Source organism: Engystomops pustulosus, chromosome 6 (assembly GCF_040894005.1).
Source record: "Engystomops pustulosus chromosome 6, aEngPut4.maternal, whole genome shotgun sequence".
NCBI classification, from domain to species: domain Eukaryota; kingdom Metazoa; phylum Chordata; class Amphibia; order Anura; family Leptodactylidae; genus Engystomops; species Engystomops pustulosus.
The window spans coordinates 74666342-74692336 of NC_092416.1; the positions used below are offsets into that span (position 1 = coordinate 74666342).

Here is a 25995-nt window from a genome sequence, read left to right on the forward strand (position 1 = left end):
GTTTACCTTTAATGCTTTGTCGCCACTTTTTCCTCCATCTATTTGAGTCTAAATATTTGACTGCATTATTATTATTACTAACAACTTTATTCAGACCCTGGGCTAACAGGGGTAGCCACTGGTCTCCTGTGCTGCCCTTTCTTTCATCTTCGGCTACTTGTGTCCCCCATGTATTGTATGTATTTACATTTTCCCATTTGAGGGTATATATGTCAAACCTATGTATGTATTTCCAAATAAAGAGTATTATATTCTTATACATTGGTGTTTTGTGGCCATTCTGGTTTCTTTTTGGTATTTTGACTTTATAGTTGGAGAGGCCCTGATGATCTGCAGAGAAGTGTAGGGGTAAAATTTTGGTTTTGTGTTTTATTCTATAATACTCTTCAACTCGATATCGGCACTGGTCTTCTTCAAACTTGATACACAGATTGGCGTGATGCGATGTCCAGCACTCTGGGCTGTTAATTATTCACGCCTCTCACATGATGTCATCTCCCTCTCTCATGCACTAGACATCACGTCCCAGCGTTTTGGTCTGCTTTTTCGAACTATTTTTTTTATAGTGATCCCAGCGTGTCAACATTAAAGACGACCAGTTTCGGGATCGAGGAGAAGAGGGGAGTATGTTTAGTTTAAATTCATTTTGTATTAGTTGTTGATTTCCTTTAATGGGCGGTGATTATGAGGCTAATAAAAGGATGGTAGAAGAGACAGAGTTCTTGGACCTTGACAAGACATAGCAGAAAGTGACCCAAGCAAATCTTGAGCTTCTTGTTAACAGGTAACAAGTTTTAGCAGTACGTAGGGAAATGATTCAATTATCTGTGCTCAGCACATTTCCTGGCCCTAAGTGTGCTTTAATTAAAGTCATCTAAAGGCACAGAGGGAAGAGGTGCTGCTTCACACATCAGCCGGCCACATACCGGTGCAGGAAGGGAGGAGACAAAAATCCCTGATTACTCATTTATTTCCCTCTCTCTCTTCGTTTGAAGGCAAAGCTGGAAGTTGAGTCTGATTTTATTTTCCTTTCACTGCATAAAGGAGAGAAATATTAGCTAATCTTCTAATCTCTGCCAGTTGTTCCTAAAACAGACTTGCTTGCCGGTGACCTTTTTCAGAACAGGCTGTTTCTATGACAACTGGACTGTTAGAATCAGCCAATAAAAGTAGGGAAAAAAAACAGCGCTTGACAGAAAAGTGTTTAATTCTGCTAACGTGTTGGCAGGTTTAAGGGTAAATTCACAGTTTTTTGTTTGAACTGTCCATGGCTACATTGTCGATTGCGATTGTTTAAGCCTCATCTGGGGTTAGGATTTCATTATTCAGGGTTAAGTACAGTGACACATGTACTATCATGACATCATAGTGTAAATGTACTATATTCACATAATGGAGGGGTATTTGCTGGAGCACTGCTGTCCCTTACATGCATATGCATATACAGTAAGTTATCAATGGGTAAGAAGCTTTATTGCACCCAGGACTTTGTTCTTCTCTTGATCAGCTCAGAAATCCTAAGACTTTTTATATGATTAGGATTGACAGAAGGGAATTAGAAGGAAATCAAAAGGTAACGACACACAATGAATCTTCTAAGCAGCCTCAAGTCTGCCAATGTAAAGGTGAAATGGACTTTAATGGGACGCTTAACCCGCAGAATGTTCAGAACACTTTGTAGTTCTTGCATATTAGATATTTCAGGGAGAGGCTGACAGCACCACAGGTTATTGTATTCTATTGCTTGCTGTTATAAGCCATTCAGGCTGCAGAGTGAAGGATTTATTTACTTTAAATGGATAAAGGACAAAACATTACAGAAACACTCACCAACAAGCAGTGGCATCTACCATATGATGACAAGAAGTCAGTTTCAGGAGTATAAAAATGGGCACATATACAGCAGTGCTATTTTAAAAGGAACCTTTCAAGGTGATTTGGGCCAATAAAGCACCCACATATTCTTGTGGACTGGATGTTAAGACCGATTTGCAAGCTCTGTGCAGCGCTGCATAATCTGTGTTAGCTGTGTAAATTTTAAATTTATTTTTTTTAATAACCTCCCCAGGAACTATATGGTACAGAGGATTTGGAACACAAAACCACTGGACCATAGGGACCTGTTGTTAGCTTAGTGTCCATAATTGCCCTAACAGGTTCCCTTCAAGAAAACTCTCCAAATCGACAATATTATATGACTTATCTACTGGATTAAAAACATTTCCATCATATCTGTGCACCTAACTCTATTATAGCATCTACAGCACAACATTTGCTATTAAAGGAACTTAACAGGGAATGAAGTCTAAGTGGTCCATATTCACAAGTCACCAGAATTGGAACCTATAAATCTAAAGTGAGACTTGTGCAATAAGGTCTACGTACTTGATGGCACTACATGGAAATGCTGTTTATTTCCATTCAGCTAAACATAATGTGGTGCAACCTGCATCATCCAGTCTTCCTTCTTCCCTGCTTTATATATTGCACTTTATCTCTTGATGTGTTTTCTATATTAAACCTTTTGAAGAAATGGTAGTCATAAGAGAGAGAGAGAGGGTCACATAGTATATATAAATGTATTGTCAGTAAGTGGGAGATGATAGGTGTAGTTGTTGTGGCACAAGCTTAGGAAACCAGACCCCGGGAGTGACGCAGATGGCATGGGATAAACCAGTATTCTAACATCTCTGAGCTATGCGTCTGCAGATAGCAGCTGAAGACAGGTATTAAATGACTCCAGCTCCCTGCCAACACCTCTTCAACAGGAAAATTGGCAGTCTTTCCATACCAACACCTCCGACGCTTCTCTACTTTATTAGTCACAGGTTCTCCCAGAGAAGAGTCAGTAAAGTAGGTGCAGATGGAGATCAGTGTGGAATCAATGCCAAATAGAAGAATTCAGGAGACAACCATACTGCCGAGTTCCCTTCATTTTTAGATTATTTCAGTAAATAATTATATTACTGCCCATTAAAATTAGTTGAAAACCTGTTTATCAATATGTTAGGCAAAATCAAAATGTCCAAAATGCAAGAAGTGCTTTACGAGTTGAATAGATTTAGTTACTGATTCATACTAAAGAGGGGAGGGAAGATTTACAAAGCAAATTCCAACAAATGATAAGCTATACGGCGCGTGCTTTGTTTGGGCCATCAATAGTTAGCGTACATCTGCTGCGTCATAAACAGAAGACAGACTGCTGCAAATGGCTCCTGCAGGACAAGCAGCTGGAATGTCCGTACCTAGTCCTGCTGTTTTTTAATGGCTTAATGGCTAAGTGTGATATGGAAAAATGATGGTGCCACAAAGAACTATAACATAGTGCTACAAAGTGTAACAACATAGTCAATAAAAAATGGTATGTACAGACTTTTCAGCTTTTTTGCATCAAAAAGTGGGTGCAGTGAAGCAGGGAACAAGGGGAACGAAAGGGGAGATGCCCTGGCCAGATTATTGCTAAAATCTGCACCAAGCCTAACGCGAGTGCTGCTCCAGAATTACTAAGGGGTTGGAACCTTTTAGTAATTCCAGTATGTCATGTGCAGAATGTGGCAATCATTAAACAATGCCAGACTTAGTGCATCCGCCCAATGTTTCTGTATTGTGGCCTACATTTTGTTATATTATAATGTCACCTTCGATCATCTATAATTGTACTTACCACATTTTTTACCTTTTAACAGAGCAGATTTTTTTATGATGTTCTGTTACATAAAACCATATATTTCAAAGAGAATGTACTCAGATTTTTCATGACTCTGTATATAAGAAATTTAGGTAAGTGCCAAACAGTGTCGTGTAAATGGCACCTTTCGCCATCTCCATCATCCTCAACTTTTAGCAGCACTTCTAGTTATCACTCTTCCCAAGTAATCAATGGCATTATTTTCAGATATACTGTATACTGTTGGGAGCACCCTACTCCACCCCATGACCATCCAACAGCAGAGAGCCTCATTAGCATATGAGATAATGATGCTACCCTGAATTGATGCTTACAAGGCTCTGTAATGTCAGATGAGTGGTCCGGGGCTATACCAAGCATACTTGTACCACCACTTTTACAGTAGGGAGCCAAAAATATTAACATTGTTGTTACAGAAGAGTGCTAGAGATAATATCCAGCCCTGCAAAATCAGTGGGACAGTGCTTAATAAATGGCTAGGGGGTTGGTGCAGGAGGTAAAAGGTGAAAGCCATTAAAGGAAACCTGTCAGGGCTATTTGGGACACTAAACCAACTACAGGTCTTTATGGACCTGTGGTTTATGGACCACCATTAGTACGCAGGCGCTGAGAGTTCTGTCTGAGGTTTGACTGAAGTTTTTTTTCCCAGACACAGAGGGAAAAACTAGAGGGCAATTTGGGACGATAAACCACTGATCCATAAGGCTAAACCACTGGGTGGCTTAGTGTCCGAATTGTCATCACAAATTGCTCAAAATAGGTAAGGAGATATAAAGTATACTGTGACCAGAAAAGTGTTTAGAGAATCTCTTTTCTACTCATCTTGTTTGCTCTTTAATACATGAATCTCTGTCTATGTGGCCCTTTCAGGCTGATACAGACTTGAGCTATGACAATTGATAATTTCCGAACAGCAGCAATATTTCGCCGCACCTGGATTACAATACATGTGTAAACATACGACCAGTGATAGCTGGAAACACTCTGCACTTTCAATGAGAAGGCGTCTGTTGTCTGAGCTGGCAGCATGTTCTGTGACAAAAATAAAACGTTGACATGGGATGTCCTTACCACTGACCATTAACAGACTGCCCTAATCTTGTAATATGAACAACATTGCATCACTGGTATGAGGGGAGTCTGAAAAACTAAATCGAGACCCTGGTGCAAATTGTAGATATCTTTTCAGGATCAAGAACATGAGGCACCTGAGTAACAGCAATGAGAGACCTGGAGTTGCACTGCAAGGACCCAGCACCTTCCCTGGGTGAAGGGGGTTTTAATTTTAGGTTTGTGCCAAGGTTAACAAAACTTTGATTGTTTGATACAAAATATTCCATTACTGAAGATAGATCCTAGCACCTAAGGATAACACTAAACAATTAATTAAATTAATGTTCTCTTTTGCACAGGTACATTGAATGAAGCATGCTATTTGAACAGAAGGTGCAGTGCAAATTGATACATATATTATTGAGAAAAGACTTAGTAAAGGGTTAAAGAGGATGTTCAATTTCAGAAAATAATTGATATTGTAATGAAAAGTTAATATTCCAATAAACTTTCTGTATCAGTTCATCATTGTCTTCTAGATCTCTGCTTCTATCCTTCTACAGGAAGTTTCATTGTTTACTTCCTGTGGTTAGAAATCTCTCCCTGGTCATGTGATGTCACACAGGTGCACGGCCCATTATATCACAAAGCTCTGATAACTCTATACTAACAAGCCGTGCACCTGTGTGACATCATATAACCAAGGGTGACTGTCACATGACCAACAGAATTGCTGTTGAATAACAGCAATTAGACAGCAAACAGATATCTAGTAAACCACAAGTCAAAGCCTTAGGGTACATTCAGGTGAACGTATGCTAAGCCCGGGCAAGTATAGAGCTGCGTGCAGTGCTGCTCAAATCTCCTTTCTCCATAGAGAAGCAAGCATCCGGTGCTATAACATGGCGAAATATAGAACATGTCCTAGGTTTCTCCGTGCACATTCACCGAGACCGAGCGCCATAGGCATCAATGGGGACCGATATCCGGGTAAAATGGTGCAGTCAGATATCAGATAGAAATATAGTTTGAAATAGGTAGTATCTGAGGAAGGGACCATCTAAGATATTGGGGTTAGGGTCTAAGGTAATAAAACTAACATAAAATAGAACTGTAATTTACTACAATAAATTCTGTACTGTTATCTCATGGGCATCCATTGTGTTACATTGTGGAAAGAAAGGGCTTAGGTGGACCACAGTGGAAGTATCAGAATAACCATTATGTGGAGATCATGTGAATTGCCCAAATGTTAATTTGTAACGCAACAGAATACTTTCTGGCCAAGGGAGAATGCCTTTCCATATAGGGCTCACTTACTATAATTTTTCATCTCATTTGCATTTTCTTATTCCATACAATCTTCTCTGAACAGAACTAATCAAATTACAATGATTCTCTGAAGAAGAAAACACAATACTCTGCCAGGAGATCTGGATCACAAATGCTGTAATAATTATAATTGTTTCATTGTTTTATGTAAATACAATACAAGCAGAAATATAATTGACAATAAATAAATAGTTTGTGGCTCTGATCACAGATTGTTCAGCAGATGCTGTCAGAGGGAAATGAAGGGCGATTGCCTCCGTTTTGCAGGATTAGATTCCTATTCATTGTGCTAATTCTCCACCATTTAAACATTTTCTCTGGGTGGGGGTGTATGGTTGGGGGGTGTTTAGGTCTTTGACTACAAATTGAATTTTAAAAATTCTGATATTCACAACATGTTCATTAAGAGCACTATATGCAATAAATTCAGAAACCTGACATGACAAGGTCACAGCCAGAAGTCACACTTTTCAGGGAAGCAAATCTCACATATTCTATGCAAGTAAAATACAAACATGAGGGAGAAAATATACAAAAAGTAAACAGCTGCAAGCAGTCAGTATATGGAGCTTGTACAGACTCAAAGAGGGTATTTTATCATTAGAAAGGCTTCGTACAAATGTTGGATGTCTGTCATTGGAGCTCCACTGCCTTCAGATTCATTAAAGTGGCTTTGGTCCTTGATAATTCTGTTGGCAGTGTTCTTGCTATGTGGATTGTTTGCGAGAGTCGCATAAAAAGTCACAAAATACTATGAAAGTCACAGCACATAGACCAGGTGGGGACTGGCTTCAATTTGCAACACTTGCGCCTAAACGGAAACTCGCAATTCATGAATTAATTTCTATTGTGAAATCTTGGCTGTGCAAATAATGAATCTGGTGCTAGCAGGGTTTATGTTATGTGTTAGGGTACATTCACACGCGGTGCGGGCATACAGCCGTGTGCCGGAGAGGAGGAGGAGGTGGCCCCTCCTCCCCCCATAGAAAACAGCGGCTCACAGACGCGTACACGCCGAAAGATAGAGCTTGCTCTATCTTTTTGTGGTGTGCGGCCGGGATCGGTGCCACACATGTGATGATCCCCGTCGTGCTACTATTGACGTCTGGGGGGACGTACATGCGGCCACAAATTTGCGGCCGCATGTACGTCCCCGCAGGCGGCCATGTGAATAAGCCCTTATTTGGGGCATTGGAAAGTAACAAATTTATATTTGCACCACAACTATATCAGTGGTTAGTGATTGCCATTCTTTTTTGTGAGTCGTACTACAATCATTGTATTTATTGATTTATACATTGTCAAAATGACTTATGGTAATTGGCTTTACATACAAATATATATTTTTAGATCTGTCACCATAAAAACATAGTCTGATCTAAAAATATTATAGAGGAGGATGAGCTGAGCAGATATATAGTTTGTGTGAAAATATTCAGTTTTACTTTTTATGTATTATTGTATATCTTTGCTCTTTCATGTCCCTTTGACTAAACATGCAGTTAAAGAATACAATTTCAAAGCTTATCCAGTGGAAAAATATCACTATTAGGTTGGCAGTATGGCACACATCGGCCCATACAGAACTGTATTGATGAACTCTACCTTATTTCCTGTTTGGTTCCATAAATGATCACTCACAGATGCCAATGAATGCAGAAGAGCTGTTCAGAACACCTGATCAAATTGGTAATGGCCAATATATTTTGTTATTATTTGTTTTCTGGTGTCCTGGCTGGATCGTGATAGTTCTAATAAGTGCTAATAATTTAGTCAGCTCAGAACAAGTCCACACATCCAGACTGTGCTTCATCAATGATTCAGCAGAGCCACAGATACCTGCTTCTGATGTTTTATCTTACTACCAACAGGAAAGTTATATCTGAAGAGCTGATAGATAAGTCAACCAGCCCCATCAGTCTTCTCTGACAAACAAAGAAAAGAAAACAAAGTCAACTTTAAAGTGGACCTGTTCTCTCTCCTGACATGTCCCTATAATATATTGCATTATTTAACAGTTCTTGGGCAACTTATTCTTATAGCTCTGCATGTTACCATTCCAAATACAAATATATAAATAAGTGGACAATTGATGTTATCGAGAGTATATGCTTATACACTGTCGGATCAGTGTTGTTGGTGTCAGACAAGAGAAATTGCCGAAGTGTGCTCCAGAAATGTTACTTTATTTGGAACCAGCGCAGACTGGCGCATAGGAGAACAGGTGACTCTCCACTAGTGGTCCCCTCAGCTTGGTGCATAAGTTGTGCAGAACCCTCACACTGGCCCGCATTTACTAAAACTGCAAACTGCACAATGTGTACAGTGCAGGGTGCGCCAGATGTATGAATTGTTGTGCCTGTTTTCCATTAATCTGGCACTCCTCCAACAGACTGCACCAACTTTTTTTGGTGCACCTTTAACATAGGGCGTGTAAAATACTACTGTCACACGCTGCATGATAAATCTGGCACACGGTCTGACAGAGCACCAGAACGCCCATTTCAGTACAGAAATTTGTGTCACGTGAACAATAATGCAGCCACAACACAAAATGGTCACTTGTGACACATATGTGGCGCAGGCTCTTCTTAAATACATGTGCAAGCAGTTTGCACTAAAAAGAAAGTACAAAGTCCGCCAGAAAACTGCGGTCATACAGATATTATTCAGCATACAGCATTTCAACCAACCTATAATAATATGGGAAGACTATCTTACAAACTCTATAGTTTATTTTTAGATACTATAGAAGTATTGGATAACTGAGATGACATAAAGGTAATAGCCAACCAATAACCTTCCTCCCTGGGCCTTCTCATTCATGCTGCAGAGCCCAATGACTAGCTGGCTGCCTCTAGGTATAGAGCAAATATGTAATAAATTAAAGTTATACTGTATGTGTTACAAAAAAAAACAACACATCAGATTTCTCAACTGTTCCTGCTCTATAACATGATGCCTGCAGATCATTATTTTTACGTAGCAGATTGACTTCCGGTTTCTAAAGAATAACTTTTATTTCAGTTGTCTAAAGCCCTGAGAGTCACTTGGGCCGTCATACAGTGAACGTTTTAATTCACGAAGATAGCTGTCAATCAAAAAGTGTACAGAGATTGAAAAAATAAGTTATACAGAATCTTTTTCTTCATAGATATATGTATGTACCGGTGTATACAGTATATCTTCTTAGCTCCTTTTATATATCATTTATATATATTTTATATATTAATTAAATAAATATTAGATCTTGAAGATCAAGGAATAAGTGAATACTTTATGTAAACATGGCATTTGGACTTTGCATGTTGTGGGAAATACTTACCGTATGTATACTCGTTTTGCTTGTCTAATAATATTGAAAAACAATGTTATATTAAATGTCTTTTTTGTGGTCTGAAATAATTACTCTCCAACATACTTTGACGAGGTGGAATTTGTATGTGTCGAAACCTGGTTACACAAAAAAACCCGAGGATGTAGCATTGTAAGACTAATACTGCTACAAAGCCTATATATTGTAAGGAAGTTGTACCTAAATGGACACATGAATACATATCTCATATGTATATATTATATATAAAGTTCCATGCCTGCACACATGTATATGACTGCACAGAACATCAAGAAGGCAGTTACAGGAATGAATGTTATTATTCCTATAAGACATGTCCTTAGTGTCTCCTTTCCCCCTCCCCCAGCAGAGCTCCTTCCCCCCTGAGCTGCATACCCTTTAGCTGAGCTAACTGCAGGACAGGGCTGAGTAGGGGGATTGTTCAAAGAAAGTGGCCCTTTGGTTGGTTGCCATAGAAACCGACATACCACAGCTCTGACCCCTGAGAGGTTTTAACACTCTCCCTCAGCAGGGATGCCAGCAGCTGGACCGCAGCTGTTTGTAAGGCCAGTACAAAAGCAGGAATCCCGGCCACTTAGGCTGAAAAATAAACAATAATCCCCTCAAACCAACTTCAAGGACATTGTCTCAGCGCTGCCTACAAGTCTACATTTACATTATATATAAGTCTCATCCATGGCATACAACCCCTGCTACCTATGCCTCTCTATTTCATAACCAAAACCAGAATTGTACAATAACAGAAATATACATTGGACTATCTGTCAGATTGTAAGTGCGGCACAAGATCAGGACACAAATTCACACATTGGTTCAATCATACACAAGAGATGGGCCTGGACTCATAGCTGTAATGGTATTTGTTTTATTACACCGTCTTCATCTTTCATTTGAAAGCATTTGCAAAAATGTCCATAAAACCATCCATCCCCATAGCCAAACGTGAAGTGGGCACCTCATTAACTCTACAAGTTACAATTTTGCGCTATAAAAAGTCACTGAGGCAGTATTGCTATATAAAATGCACCAGAACTTGGGTACAATTCACACACGTTAAAAACATTTGTTAACAGTTTCTGCAAAGGAGAGGCAGAATACAGAAAAAAGAAAGCAGAAAACAAAGGAGGAGCAGAGAGGACGAAGACTACAGATGCTGAAGAGAGGTTGAATATTGAAGAGGAATAAGAAGCATAAAATAAGCAGAGGAGAGGTAGAATACAGGATCAGAGGAGATGTAGAATTAAGGATGAGCAGAGGAGAGGAAGAATACAAAAGCAGAGGAGAGGTAGAAATAAGGATGAGCAGAGGAGAAGTAAGGTGCATAGGAGTTGCAGAATACAAAAGCAGAGGAGAGGTAGAATACAGGAGCAGAGGAGAGGCAGGATACATGAGGAGCAGAGGGGATACGTGTTCAGAAAAGAGGATACTGATACAGTGCAGAGGAGAAGCAGAATAAAAGAGCATGTGAGAAATGAAATACAGAGGAGGAGAGGCAGAATAGAGAAGCAGAGGGAGGTGGAATACAGGAGCAGAGGAGAGGCAGAATATAGGATAGGCATAATGAAGGAGGGACAACGGGGATGAAGAATACAGTTTTAGAGGAGAGGAAGAATACAGAAGCAAAGCAGAATACAGGAGCCTATTAGAGGCAAAATACAGGAGCAGTGGAGAGGTAAAATACAAAAACAGAGGAAGAGAGGCAGAATACAGAAGCAGAGGAGAGGATGAATAAAGAAGAAGCAGAAGAGAATTTGAATACGGGTAGAGAAAAGCGTCTGAATAGAGGAGCAAAAGAGAGGTAGAAGACAGAAGCAGAGGAGGAACAGAATACAGGAGCAGATGATAGTAGAAAATACAGGTGCATAGGAGATGCTGAATACTAGAGCAGAGGAGAGGTAGAATACAGGTGCATAGGAGATGCTGAATACTAGAGCAGAGGGGAGGTAGAATACAGGTGCATAGGAAATGCTTTATACTAGAGCAGAGGAGAGGTAGAATACAGGTGCATAGGAGATGCTGAATACTAGAGCAGAGGAGAGGTAGAATACAGGTGCATAGGAGATGCTGAATACTAGAGCAGAGGGGAGGTAGAATACAGGTGCATAGGAGATGCTGAATACTAGAGCAGAGGAGAGGTAGAATACAGGTGCATAGGAGATGCTGAATACTAGAGCAGAGGAGAGGTAGAATACAGGTGCATAGGAGATGCTGAATACTAGAGCAGAGGAGAGGTAGAATACAGGTGCATAGGAGATGCCGGATACTAGAGCAGAGGAGAGGTAGAATACAGGTGCATAGGAGATGCCGTATACTAGAGCAGAGGAGAGGTAGAATACAGGTGCATAGGAGATGCTGAATACTAGAGCAGAGGGGAGGTAGAATACAGGTGCATAGGAGATGCCGAATACTAGAGCAGAGGAGAGGTAGAATACAGGTGCATAGGAGATGCTGAATACTAGAGCAGAGGGGAGGTAGAATACAGGTGCATAGGAAATGCTTTATATTAGAGCAGAGGGGAGGTAGAATACAGGTGCATAGGAGATGCTGAATACTAGAGCAGAGGAGAGGTAGAATACAGGTGCATAGGAGATGCCGGATACTAGAGCAGAGGAGAGGTAGAATACAGGTGCATAGGAGATGCTGAATACTGGAGAAGGGGGAGGTAGAATACAGGTGCATAGGAGATGCTGAATACTAGAGCAGAGGAGAGGTAGAATACAGGTGCATAGGAGATGCCGGATACTAGAGCAGAGGGGAGGTAGAATACAGGTGCATAGGAGATGCCGGATACTAGAGCAGAGGGGAGGTAGAATACAGGTGCATAGGAGATGCTGAATACTGGAGAAGAGGGGAGGTAGAATACAGGTGCATAGGAGATGCTGAATACTAGAGCAGAGGGAGGGGTTGAATACAGGTGCATAGGAAATGCTGAATACTAGAGCAGAGGAGAGGTAGAATACAGGTGCATAGGAGATGCCGAATACTAGAGCAGAGGGGAGGTAGAATTCAGGTGCATAGGAGATGCTGAATACAGGATCATAGGAGAGGTAGAATTCAGGTACATAGGAAATGCTGAATACTAGAGCAGAGGGGAGGTAGAATACAGGTGCATAGGAGATGCTGAATACTAGAGCAGAGGGGAGGTAGAATACAGGTGCATAGGAGATGCTGAATACTAGAGCAGAGGGAGGGGTTGAATACAGGTGCATAGGAAATGCTGAATACTAGAGCAGAGGAGAGGTAGAATACAGGTGCATAGGAGATGCCGAATACTAGAGCAGAGGGGAGGTAGAATTCAGGTGCATAGGAGATGCTGAATACAGGATCATAGGAGAGGTAGAATTCAGGTACATAGGAAATGCTGAATACTAGAGCAGAGGGGAGGTAGAATTCAGGTGCATAGGAGATGCTGAATACAGGATCATAGGAGAGGTAGAATTCAGGTACATAAGAAATGCTGAATACAGGATCAGAGGAAAGATACAATAAGAACAGAAGAGGCAGAATATAGTAGTAGAGGAAAGGCAGAATACAGGAGCTGAGGCAGAATACAAGGGCAGAGGAGAGGTAGAATATGTTCCCTAATAAAGAATCGCTGGTCCATTATAAAAGCTCTTATACCTCGTGTGTCACCCCTCATCCTCATAGATTGTAAGCAGGGCCCTCATCATCAAAGACTCTGAGCAGGGCTCTCACTCCTATTGTTCCATATGACTGTTTGTACTATATTTGTATATGTCCCCTATGATTTGTAAAGCGCTACGGAATATGATGGAGCTATACAAATAAAGATTATTATTGTTACAGGTACTGAGGAGAGGCGGCATGCAGGAGCAGAGGAGAGGTAGAATACAGAAGCAGAAGAGGTCGTATATAACAGATGAGAGGCAGAATATGGAAGAAGATACAGATTACAGGAGCTCAGAAGGAAAAAAAATCAACAATTAAAAAACATAGAAGCAATAGTATACCTGATTGGGGATGAGGCAAAATGCTGCAATATAATAGCAACAACAGCAAAATAATACATATAGTAATGGGGGGCCCAAACAAAAGTCTGGTCCAAAAGTGCAGCCCGGCTTTCATAAATTTAGAAATGACTGTCCTGGTTTAAGTTTAAACTAACCAATTATTAGACGGTACTAGCATAATAGCAGCTTAGTTATAAGGGAGGAGACAGAGAATTCATTCATGTCCCTCTCCACAAAACATGCCTCACTACCCCTCAGGTACTGTAGCCACATGGTACCCAGAATAGGTGTTACCATGTTCAAACTAAATGATTACTTTAAGAATGGGTATATTATTGATCTTCTATGCTTTATAAACAACCTATCAACCAATATGAACTTGTAAGGTTTCCCATTTCCATAAATTACATTGATTGAAATACATAAAATGGTTGACATTTGCTGCTGGTAAATTCCCACATAAAAGCATTGAAAGCTCATTCAGTCAATGGCCAATTTGGCAAACTCTGTGCAGTGCTTCGGAATCTGTGTGCACTATACAGTGCCTACAAGTAGTATTCAACCCCCTGCAGATTTAGCAGCAAATAAGTTAGAGCCTTCAAACTTCAAACAAGAGCAGGATTTATTAACAGATGTATAAATCTTAAAAACCCCAAAGTTATGTTGCTCAGTTAAATTTTAATAAATTTTAAACATAAAAGTGTGGGTCAATTATTATTCAACCCCTAAGTTTAATATTTTGTGGAATAACCCTTGTTTGTAATTACAGCTAATAATCGTCTTTTATAAGACCTGATCAGGCCGGCACAGGTCTCTGGAGTTATCTTGGCCCACTCCTCCATGCAGATCTTCTCCAAGTTATCTAGGTTCTTTGGGTGTCTCATGTGGACTTTAATCTTGAGCTCCTTCCACAAGTTTTCAACTGGGTTAAGGTCAGGAGACTGACTAGGCCACTGCAACACCTTGATTTTTTCCCTCTTGAACCAGGCCTTGGTTTTCTTGGCTGTGTGCTTTGGGTCATTGTCTTGTTGGAAGATGAAATGACGACGCATCTTAAGATCCTTGATGGAGGAGCGGAGGTTCTTGGCCAAAATCTCCAAGTAGGCAGTGCTATCCATCTTCCCATGGATGCGGACCAGATGGCCAGGCCCCTTGGCTGAGAAGCAGCCCCACAGCATGATGCTGCCACCACCATGCTTGACTGTAGGGAAGGTATTATTGGGGTCGTATGCAGTGCCATCCAGTCTCCAAACGTCACGTGTGTGGTTGGCGCCAAAGATCTCGATCTTGGTCTCATCAGACCAGAGAACCTTGAACCAGTCTGTCTCAGAGTCCTCCAAGTGATCATGAGCAAACTGTAAACGAGCCTTGACATGACGCTTTGAAAGTAAAGGTACCTTACATGCTCGTCTGGAACGGAGACCATTGCGGTGGAGTACGTTACTTATGGTATTGACTGAAACCAAGGTCCCCACTGCCATGAGATCTTCCCGGAGCTCCTTCCTTGTTGTCCTTGGGTTAGTCTTGACTCTTCGGACAAGCCTGGCCTCGGCACGGGAGGAAACTTTCAAAGGCTGTCCAGGCCGTGGAAGGCTAACAGTAGTTCCATAAGCCTTCTACTTCCGGATGATGCTCCCAACAGTGGAGACAGGTAGGCCCAACTCCTTGGAAAGGGTTTTGTACCCCTTGCCAGCCTTGTGACCCTCCTCGATCTTGTCTCTAATGGCCTTGGAATGCTCCTTTGTCTTTCCCATGTTGACCATGTATTAGTGCTGTTCACAAGTTTGGGGAGGGTCTTAAATAATCAGAAAAGACTGGAAAAACAGATAATTAATCCAAACATGTGAATCTCATTGTTCTTTGTGCCTGAACTACTTCTTAATACTTTAGGGGAACCAAACAGAATTCTGGTGGTTTGAGGGGTTGAATAATAATTGACCCACACTTTTATGTTTAAAATTTATTAAAATTTAACTGAGCAACATAACTTTTTGGTTTGTAAGATTTATGCATCTGTTAATAAATCCTGCTCTTGTTTGAAGTTTGAAGGCTCTAACTTATTTGCTTCTTATCAAACCTGGTAGATCTGCAGGGGGATGAATACTACTTGTAGGCACTGTATAAATAAAGTAATTATTAATACTATACAAGTAGAGATTGAAACTATACTGAAGGTGTTGGAGAAGTCTAGTATGAGGGGTGTCCTGATGTACATTTCGATGGCCTCTTCTCTTACAATAACTATGATAGGCTACTATAAGTGTAAGTTTCCTGTGTCTTCCACCAGGGCTTCTGCCTACAATTTTATTTCTCCTAAACCTACTAGTACTGAATAAACCTAAACATTATTAGATGGCATTTATTGCCATCCGCTTAAACATTGGGGTGACTAGAATTAGGGGCGTAGAAAGGAGAGGCAGGGCCCCATAGCAGACTTCAAATACATATTTATATGCTCATACATTTATACACTAATGCACACACATTTATACACTGATATATACATTTATACACTTACACAGATCTGTCTCACTGGCTGCTGACCACATGGGGGAAGTACACAGAAGGAATTAGAGATGAGAGATTCCTCTTCCTGCCATTCTGCTGTCCCTTCCTTTTCCCCAACATTTCAAGCTGTGTACTGTGAAAGATGTGCACTGTTATATACATATTATGCTTTCCAATGTGCACATCCTCCATTCTTTAGTGTGCCAGGTTATATGCTGGGCCCCCCTGACAATGTGGGCCCAATAGAAGCTGCTAAGGCTGTTAGCGCTGTAGTTACACTCCAGACTAGAATTTTGTTGGGAAAGCAGTACCTTATATATTTGAATATAAGCCGACCCGAGTATAAGCCGAGACCCCTAATTTTACCACCAAAAACTGGGAAAACCTATTGACTCGAGTATAAGCCAAGGGTGTAGTATACAGCCTGCCCTGCCCCAAGTAGTATACAGCCTGCCCTGCCCCAAGTAGTATACAGCCTGCCCTGCCCCAAGTAGTATACAGCGTGCCCCAAGTATGCCAAGCTAATTTAAAAAAATAAACTTAATACTCACCCTCCGACGATACTCACCTTTAATACTCCCGGATCCCGGATCCTCAGCGGCGGCTTCTCTCTGCATTCTTCACTAGCCGGCAGTCGTGTCCATGTGAGCTGCCGGCCGGCGAGCACTATGATGCGGCGGTGACACCGCCGCATCATAGTGTGGGCCAGCCGGCAGCTCGCATGGACGCGACTGTCGACTAGTGAAGAATGCAGAGAGAAGCGGAAGCCGACGCTGAGGACCGGGAGCCGCCGCCGAGGATCCGGGAGCCTGAGGGTGAGTATTATTTTTTTTTTAAATTGACTCGTGTATAAGCCGAGGTAAGATTTTTCAGCACATTTTTTGTGCTGAAAAACTCGGCTTATACACGAGTATATACGGTAAGCACTTCTGTAGTAACCTTACAATGTCAAGATACAGTGCCATACCCCTACAGTACACCAAGCGAAATGGTAATACCCAGCTGTCAATTTATAATTAAGGGGGTATTCTCATCTGGGCATTCACATTCAGTTTCATTAATCTGCCATATATAAACATTTCTTCAATTAGATGTTATTAAAATTGTTTTACATGTGTGTAGATAATTTACCATAAATATAGTCATATGGTCCCTTAGAAACAAGACTGAGTCCTTGGATAGGGCGGCACGGTGGCTGAGTGAGTAGCACATCTGCATTGCAGCACTGGAGTCCTGGGTTCGAATCCCACCCAGGTCAACATCTGCAAAGAATTTGTATGTTCTCTCCGTGTTTGCGTGGGTTTCCTCCGGGTACTCCGGTTTCCTCCCACACTCCAAAACATACTGTTAAGTTGTTTAGATTGTGAGCCCCATGGGGACAGGGACCAGTTTGACATGCTTTGTACAGCGCTGCGTAATCTGTGTGCGCTATATAAATAAAGAATTATTATTATTATTATTGGATCGGCCACCTCTGCTGGAGAGATTGCACAAAGAAACAAAAAGATTTTGGTATATGAAATGTCCTGGAGTTACTGCATATCCTACAGCCATCCTGTGGTAATGAACGCTGAAGCCTAAAGGTCAGACAGGACTCAATAGGGCATGTCTGGCCACTGCTGGCAAAATGTGAGGTGGTCGTATCCGAGGAAACTATCTCGTTTCTAAGAGGCAACATGGCTACATTTATGAGAAATTGTCTTCATACAGGAACATTTTTATAACATTTATAACATCCAATTGAAGAAATGTTTACATATGGCAAATGAACTAAATTAATGCCCAGATGGGAATACTCCTTTAAGCTTCTAGCAGAAGCATCACATAGAAAAGAAAAGATGCAGTCATTTTATGAGAAGTGTATTTACTAAAACAGACATGTCCAGATTGGTGACAGTTCCTCTAATCCTCATTTCTGCTTGTTGAGATTTCCCTATATAACTTGATCCACTTGCTGCCCTCACATTTTACATTGTCAAGTCTTTGCTGCATAGCACAGTGCAGAACTCTCCAAACTAGGCTCCAAATACGCAGGGGGAAAGAGACACAGAGCAACATTTATCTCATGAACTCTTATGTCTAGCAGGTGAACTCAAACTGCTATTAAGTCATTACTGCTAAGATATGTAAAATGCTTCTCTCCTCACTCCAATGCTCACTTAATGATACCAGAGGCCATTGCCGAGACCCCCTGAGGTGGGCTAAGGACATGGAAACAACCAAATGAATAATTCGCAAAAGGGGTGGATCTTCAAAGTCTACAACAAGCATACAGCATAGTCCACTAAAAGCAAATGAATTTCAGCGTCAATATCAATATTGCACAATATTGTATGTGGCAGCCTTTTATATATATGAAAAGGCAATGACTGCAGACAACGTTTATAATTATAGAGTTGATCATTTCCTAAGTACATACCTATCCTATCTAGCAAAGAACAATTACGAGTAAAACTAATTGATCCATGACATCTGGGACTGGATGAAATATATTTACTTTTGAAACTGTAAAATCACAATATTGGCTAAAAACAAAAAAAAAATCCCTACCTTTCCGTTTCATTTAAATAAATAGCCCTCAAGTGATTTTTCCTCCCCTTACCATTTATATTTATTATAAAAAATAGTAACGTAATGAAAAATATAATTGGTCCTGGCAAACACAGGATGGCCGAAACAAATGTGAAGAAGCCGTCATCCAGCATAGTGGTTTAATACTGTAGCATCCGTAACACTAGTTAAATATAAAGTACAGGCAGTCTCCGAGTTACATACAAGATAGTGTCTGTAGGTTTGTTTTTAAGTTGAAATTGTATGTAAGTCGGAACTGTATACTTTATAATTGCAAACCCAGCCAAAATTTTATGGGTCTCTATCACAATTGTATTTTAAAAATGTTGGGTTGTCATAAGAACCAGAATTAACACTAAAGCTTCATTACAGATACCTGTGATAACTGTTATAGCTGATCATTGTAGCCTAGGACTAAAGTACAGTAAATCACCAAAATTCAGAGGTCCGTTTGTAACTAAGGGTCGTCTGTAAGTTGGGTGTTCTTAAGTAGGGGACCGCCTGTACAAAAATATTATTGAAATGCGACAATAATGTAAAAAATAAATAGAACAAGTAAAACAAAAGTTAATAAATTGTAGCCCAAATGTAAAAAAGGGTTTTTCATTATCTGACACATAAGGCAAAATAATTCCTACTCCCAAATGAAATGTTAGCAAAACTGTCATCCAGAAAGACCAAACGACTGAAAAAGCTCAACAAAGTACTGTACACTATGATACAGAAAAATCTGCATGTGTTTATTCCCATTAACCTACCATGTCCTGCTGTTTTTATATAGTACAGAAAAACAAATTAGACATCATCCACATAAGAAACCATCACCCCCAACATCTTCAGTCATAAAGCTTCACATGATGGAGGCATAGTCAATGACAGGAGGAGTCCACGTTTGATTTGTCGCTTTTGTCATAACAGAAAGACTACCGTATGCTCTGTCCAGAAGTTACTCTTATCATACTCATCACTTACAGATACAAACCTTCTGAGAGTAAACAATGATAATAAAAAAAATCTCACAGCAAAGCATAAAAGCGGAATCTAAAAATATGCAGCACTAGAAAGTAAATTAGCATCCCCAGAATAGCAATTAGTCGGCAAACCGGTAAACAAAACACATATCCTCTCTCTCCCAGGGACCAGGATGCTTTTATGGTCCACAGATACCAAGATTTTTTTTAGTCACTTAATTTCAATATCAGGGATGGGGGCTGCAAGCTATATATTAGAAATGAAAGGACATGAGATTGAGAAAATACAAGTTACAAGGTGATTGGCTCATGAATAGCTGACTATGCCCAGTATATGTCACATTCAGCAGGAAACACAAAGGGGTGGGGTGGATAAAACTGAATAGCATCCATCCCCGGACTCTACCGAGCATATAATTTGTTTTCCCTGGTGACATAGCTGTCCAAATATGACAGTTATTATATTTTGAAGACATCCCGAACAGAAAATCACTATGTGCCTGATTCATGAATTGTGGTGCACGGTTTTCATGAATCTAGCGCCCCCTAAAATGGCAAAATATGAAACTAGCCTCACAATGTCATATTTTTTAAATATTTGAAACACATTTTTCACCTCTGCAGCGAATCACCCTGCCTGAAATGAACTCCTTTGGCTAAATTCACTCTCCGGCACCCCCGCCCCTCCCCATAGCAATGTATAGTGCACGGTACCGTATTACGGGGAAAGATAGGACATGTTATATCTGCACCGTACCGCTCCCATACGGCGCCATGAGGCCATTGCAGTCTATGGGGGACGTATATATGGCGTATATACGTCCCCCATTAGAACCATAAAATACCTTCTAGAAATGTGTGATACGGCATTGCAATGCATTCTTTTCAATGTAGTGGCAGCAACGTGGCACACAGCACTCTGGTTACTGGTACTAACTTACATAAATGGTACGTGACTAGTACATTAAGAGTAGCAGGTAGAGAGCATAAGCACAACATGGCATGGGGCTGACAGGAAGCCTGTGGAATCAATAACATGACAACTCACTTTATCACTAGCGAATATTCTCAACAAGATGAGGGGAAACATAAGTGACTCCTGATCTGTGGTAATCACATTTCTGGGAGTTAATTGAGCTGTGCAGTAACAGATGTCGACATTTTCCCAACACACATTTGCAAAGTGAACAACGATTCGCTTGTGGCGCAGGAAAAGTGATGTAGAAATATCCCTAGACTTAAGAGACAGACATATACTATCGCATCACATGGCCTTAAAAACATAATCCTATAGAGTGAATAAAAGCCATTTAAAACTTGGATTAACAATTTAAACTTTTATTATGAAATTTCTGAGGATGGACTGTCAAATAAGAGCGGGAAAAATTAATGTTCATTAAGATGAGAATGGATCAAGCAACAGCAGCAGAGACAGAGAAGAAGTACAGCTGCTGCAGTAAGTTTTCTATATAACTCCTGTGTACTTCATTCACATCATTACAGGGAATACTGCTTTTGTTTGCGAGATGTCCGCCTTAAATAATTGCAATTATTTAATTTTTATAGCTGATTTAGTAAATGTACCATACATTATTACTTACCCGTCCCTTGCACGTTCTCCACTGTACGTTGTCCGACGATCATGGGCTCCAGCATGGCTCACTAAGACTGTGCGCCCGAATTCCTGCTTGTGTCGCTTTTCCGCTCAGGTCTGCCAGAGTTCACCATCTTCTTCCAGTGTATGTAAGTGCATGGCTTGCGACACAAATTCAAATGTTAAATCCCGCAGTCAGTCCGAATCCGTCGGATCGTCCAACGGCCCGCCCCCCGATTTGTGACGCCAAAGTCCGATGGCATGCGCCACAATCCCCTTTTAAACGCAGCACAAAAAGGTAATCGTCAGAATATCCGACGTTTGTGCGGTCTGCCGACCCTTAGTAAATGAGCCCCAATGTGTAGAATTAATTAAGCTAAACATGAACAGTACAAAAGTTAAATTCACATGAGATTACAACCTTGCCTTGAGAAGTCAATTTTCTTACATTACAGACAGAGTGGCTTGCACTGAATTCTGCCAGTGCATTGTGACTGTGCATCGGCAAAGTAGGTTTTTTAGAAAAACTTACGAGTATATAAGTACCGCCATATAGTTAACACCAATATTTATCTGAAATGTTAAACTACTCCAAGGTCTGAATGCAAACTGTGGGGTAAGGATAACAAGACCTGGAAAATGAGAAAAAGTTGTAAATGAATCTTCGTCTATAAGGCCGGTCTGCTTAAGTGAAGTTGTTTTTCTTGGGTCTCGGAGGAAGCCGGCTTAAGTCTTGCACAGTTTTAGGTTACTCTCCTTTCCAGCCAATTAGAAAGATAGTGCAAGAGAAAGTGATCCACCCTGAACCACTAGGTCTGATAACCAGGATAGGAATGGAACTGTCTGCAATTAACCAACGTGTAACTCTTCCCTGTGGACATGTGGTCTGAAGCTGAAACAAATCCTCTGTCTATGAGAAAAGCACATATCCTGGCCACAATCCATGTTTACATGGGAGACTAACTTTCTTTCCAGTCACATTCCTGCCTAGAGATAAGTCACCTTCTGCATGGCCTCCCAATTACTGTGTTTTAGTGGGGTATTTCCACTTTAAAGCTTACTGAGGGTGTAGCTTGACCCAAGTCTGAGAAAGTAGGAGATGGGACACAGGAAAGTCATAGATTTAGAAAGTTAGATTTATTTGCATTGTGACTTCACTTCTAGATTTGCATAGCAGAACGGTGGCAGCATTTGTCTTATTCCCAGGAAAAATGATACCTGACAATTCTCCTAATTTCAGGATGGCATCTAGGAAATGTCTGCACTGTAAATAAAATATACATTTCAGGGGAATATTTGGCTGGTTGTCCTGTTCTGACAGCTCTTTTTCTTTGTCAGACATCAAAGATGTCAGGGATTAAGTGATGTAGTCATCTGGAGCTGAAAGTTGCCAATATACATACTGGGAGACTTCCAGGCATGACCAGGGATTGGTCCCCATCTTGTTATCTTATGCAAAGCAAACAATTATATTTATCAACAAGAAAAAACTATAAAAAATACGCTTTTGGAAAAGTGTAAACTGATGCTATAGTGATTATTATCCATGGCGACTCAATGTTCCCTGGAAAGTAGTACCATCATAAAATCCCAAAGCCTCCATATGCAGGATACATTTCAGAATTAGGGTGAATGTCATTGAGAATATGGATTGGTCACATTTACCTGCAAGCATTATTCACTGAAGAGGAAACTAGTGATCACCTTAATCTCTTTAAAATTGGGGTGTTCTCTACATGCCCTGGCATTGATAGGGCCCAGTATGGCTTGCTTCATTTATACTCCATTCTGGGCATCTAAATAAAATTGGCAAGTCTTTTCTTTTACAGAAAGCTGTTTTTTTATGAAACGTTTTCTGTTTTTCCCTTACAGTATTTTTTTTTCCAGATGAATTGTAGGAGCTTAGGTGACATTACACATTTAGGTGTAATAAATGTGAGGTGTAAGACATAAATGTCTGCTAAGAGCAGATAACGCACAAGTTTATATAAGTTAAAGATCCAGCAGAAAAGTTTTCCTCTCCCTCTTGTTCTGAAAGGTGTAGAATCATACATCTGAAATTTGTAATCAGCAACTCAAGAAGACTATTGGCACTAACTAACAACACTAAATTTAATAGTTCAATCAAAAAAACACTAAATTGTAATTGCGTATTAGACTAATTAGATCAAAGTATTAAAGGATTATAGATAAATAGTTTAGGGCTTAGGACGTGATGCGGGACCGACCATCGGATGGACCTCAATAGGTAAATTCCTGATGGTAGGTCAGCATCTGACTAAGGATATATTCACACGAACGTATGGAGGACATATGTATGGCGGGCGTATATTCGCCATATATATGCCCCCCCCATAGCCGGGAGCGGTACGGTGCTGCACACATGCGGCACCGTACCATTCTGTAGCCGGGCAAAAGACAGGACATGTCCTATCTTTCCCAGGAATACGGCACCGTGCGTCATATATATGGGTAGGGGCAGGGTGAGCGGTACGGCAGGCACACATCGTGTGAACATAGCCTAAGATCAATTTTTAATCGGTTTTATAATATATGAAAACTACAAATTTGAGTGGATACTAATTTTGCACAAAACTGGAAACAGTGGTGCAATAGTCAAAATGACAAATGTACTATGAATTTTACCTAAAATTAGGATAATTTCTAGCACAATTTTACCCCTGCTCACAGCAGGCATAGATTTAAAATTCTGGAACATGGTCACCTCTTCATGAGAACATGAGCAAAGGTAACTGTATGGAAAAAAAATCTGGTTCCAGAATCAATTATATAAGCTAACATTTTACATATGTTTTTGCAACTTTTTATTAAAATTATCTTTTTTTTTACAAATTACCTTAATAAAATCTATTGCTTTTTGTTAGTAGCGTCCATGCATGCATGTTGTCACCATGGTTACAGACTACACCTACAGACATCCAAACACATGTTTGGTATAATTCTGTTGTCATGTATTATTTCATTTCCACCTACCCCCTTCTTGAAGAAGAGCAGATAAATACCAGATCAGTCTTTGCAGAATTGGTTTGTAGTCTTGTAACAGTCTCAATGGCAGCCATATACACAGTGTTTAATGAAGTTATTGTCAGAGTCGAAAACACCTTTATTTCAGCTGCTTTGGTGGAATAAAAATATGTTTTTAAAATTAAACTCTATATTAAAACATATCTTTCACATATTTATTCATATAACAAAAGATAAATATTTTGGGTACAAATATGTCCATGTTCTCAGTATAGTTTTCAATAAGCGTGGAGTTCACCCACAAAATCCTTCCCACCCGCTAAAAAAAAATGCTGTGCCGATAGTGAGCCCACCAAGATAAAGAAAATATAGCAAAGTATGTGGCTGAATAAAAAGCGGAGCTGTTTAAACGTCTCACTTCCAAGCCAGGCCCCACCGCGCGGGAGCTGAGAATACATTAGCCTTTAATGAAGTGAGACTCTCATCTTGCTGGAGCCACCTCATTTAGTGCAATTGTTTCTGAGCCATTATGGAAAGACAATTACAAGGAAGCGGTGAGAGTAATTGGAATTGCTAGCAGGAGTTTGGTGAAATGATCATAAATAAAAAATATTCAAACTAATAAGCTTCCATGAGGGGGTGGGTTGATGAAAATCAACATAATTACAAGTGAACCTTAGCAAGGAAAAACAGACAGCGGGGTAGCAAGTGCTCAGCTTGCACAAAGCAGAAAAGGGGGGTGCTGACAATATGAAATTAACACCATTACTCACACAGTCTAGGCTAACTTGGGGAGATATGTGAAGACAGCTGAACTGCCATATTCCTGAGAAATGGTTACACCTAAAGCTTTCAGCATCCCAAAACCCATACTGAGTTCTAGACGCTTACAACAACAGGATTTTCCGATCACATGCAAAAGTGTCACAGACTGGAATCCTGAAATGGAATGTATCACCTTAATTTATACCGATGAAACATGTACATTATAGCCACAATCGCTTTTAAAGTGAACCGCCTTTACAAATGTATTATTGAAAGATTTTTGTCATAACTATTTGTGTATCTTTGTACATATGTGCTGCAACATATCTAAACTAATGTTAAAGTAAATTTTTCTGACTAACTTGTCAGGGGCCGTAGAGAAAAGGGAAGTGGCCAAGTTGGGTGTGGCTTAAGATGAATAAATGTGAGACAGAATTGCACCAAAATTGGGGAGTAAAATTCTGCCATAAACAAAGAACATTGGAGTTAAAAAAAACTTAATACAAATATTTGATTTAAGTGATATTTTACATTGATTAGAAGGGAAAACACCTGGTTTCCCAGCATCACCAGTGAAAAAAAAAGTGTTTTCTATTGCAGACCCAGAGACTTCTATTGTCGTTACTGAAAATAATAGGACAGGCTCTAAATTTTTCCCAGTGACCACCCATCAGTGTAAAATACAGACATATAAAAAAGCACATACAGACAGACTGGTACCAAATTAATATATATTCTTTCTTGCGTATTAAAGTTTAACTTTCAATAAAAATAACAACATTTTAATAAATACGGGGGTATTTTGCATTGATAGAAAAGGTCATATTATCATTAATCTCATCCCTTGACCAGAGAAAGTATCTTCCTCTTGAGGACCCATCCTACATTACACACACAACTGATGTTAATGGGAACTGTATGGTGCTTATTTTCACCTGTAGAGAAATAGCTGGGAAACAAAACACTTACTGCCGGGTTTCCATACAGATTAAAGCTGATCGATGTGGGTCCCAGTAGGGGGTACACCTTGGAATCAACCTTTTAATTATAGGTTCTTCTAACAAGTGGGGAGTGTCCAAAGAACACTATAGGGGTGGTTCATTGGTTCAATGTTTTTGTATAGTAAAAACTTTTACCATTTCCCAGCATACGTACTTTCTTACTGATTCCACACAGTTCTTATTCTTACTTACTGATTCCAC

At 40.2% G+C, this 25995-nt stretch overlaps 1 protein-coding gene across 7 annotated transcripts in view; it reads right to left on the reverse strand.

Annotated features, from left to right (window-relative positions):
• PKNOX2 (PBX/knotted 1 homeobox 2) overlaps positions 1 to 25995 on the reverse strand; it is a 305145-nt gene that overhangs the window by 185075 nt on the left and 94075 nt on the right. The window contains exon 1 of one of the 7 annotated variants that reach the window (XM_072156588.1): positions 15918 to 15938. The exons of the other annotated variants lie outside the window; for them this stretch is intronic. The gene's annotated coding sequence lies outside the window, so the exon portion shown is untranslated. Of the gene's footprint in view, positions 1 to 15917; positions 15939 to 25995 lie in introns of those variants that run through there. 7 annotated transcript variants of the gene reach the window in all.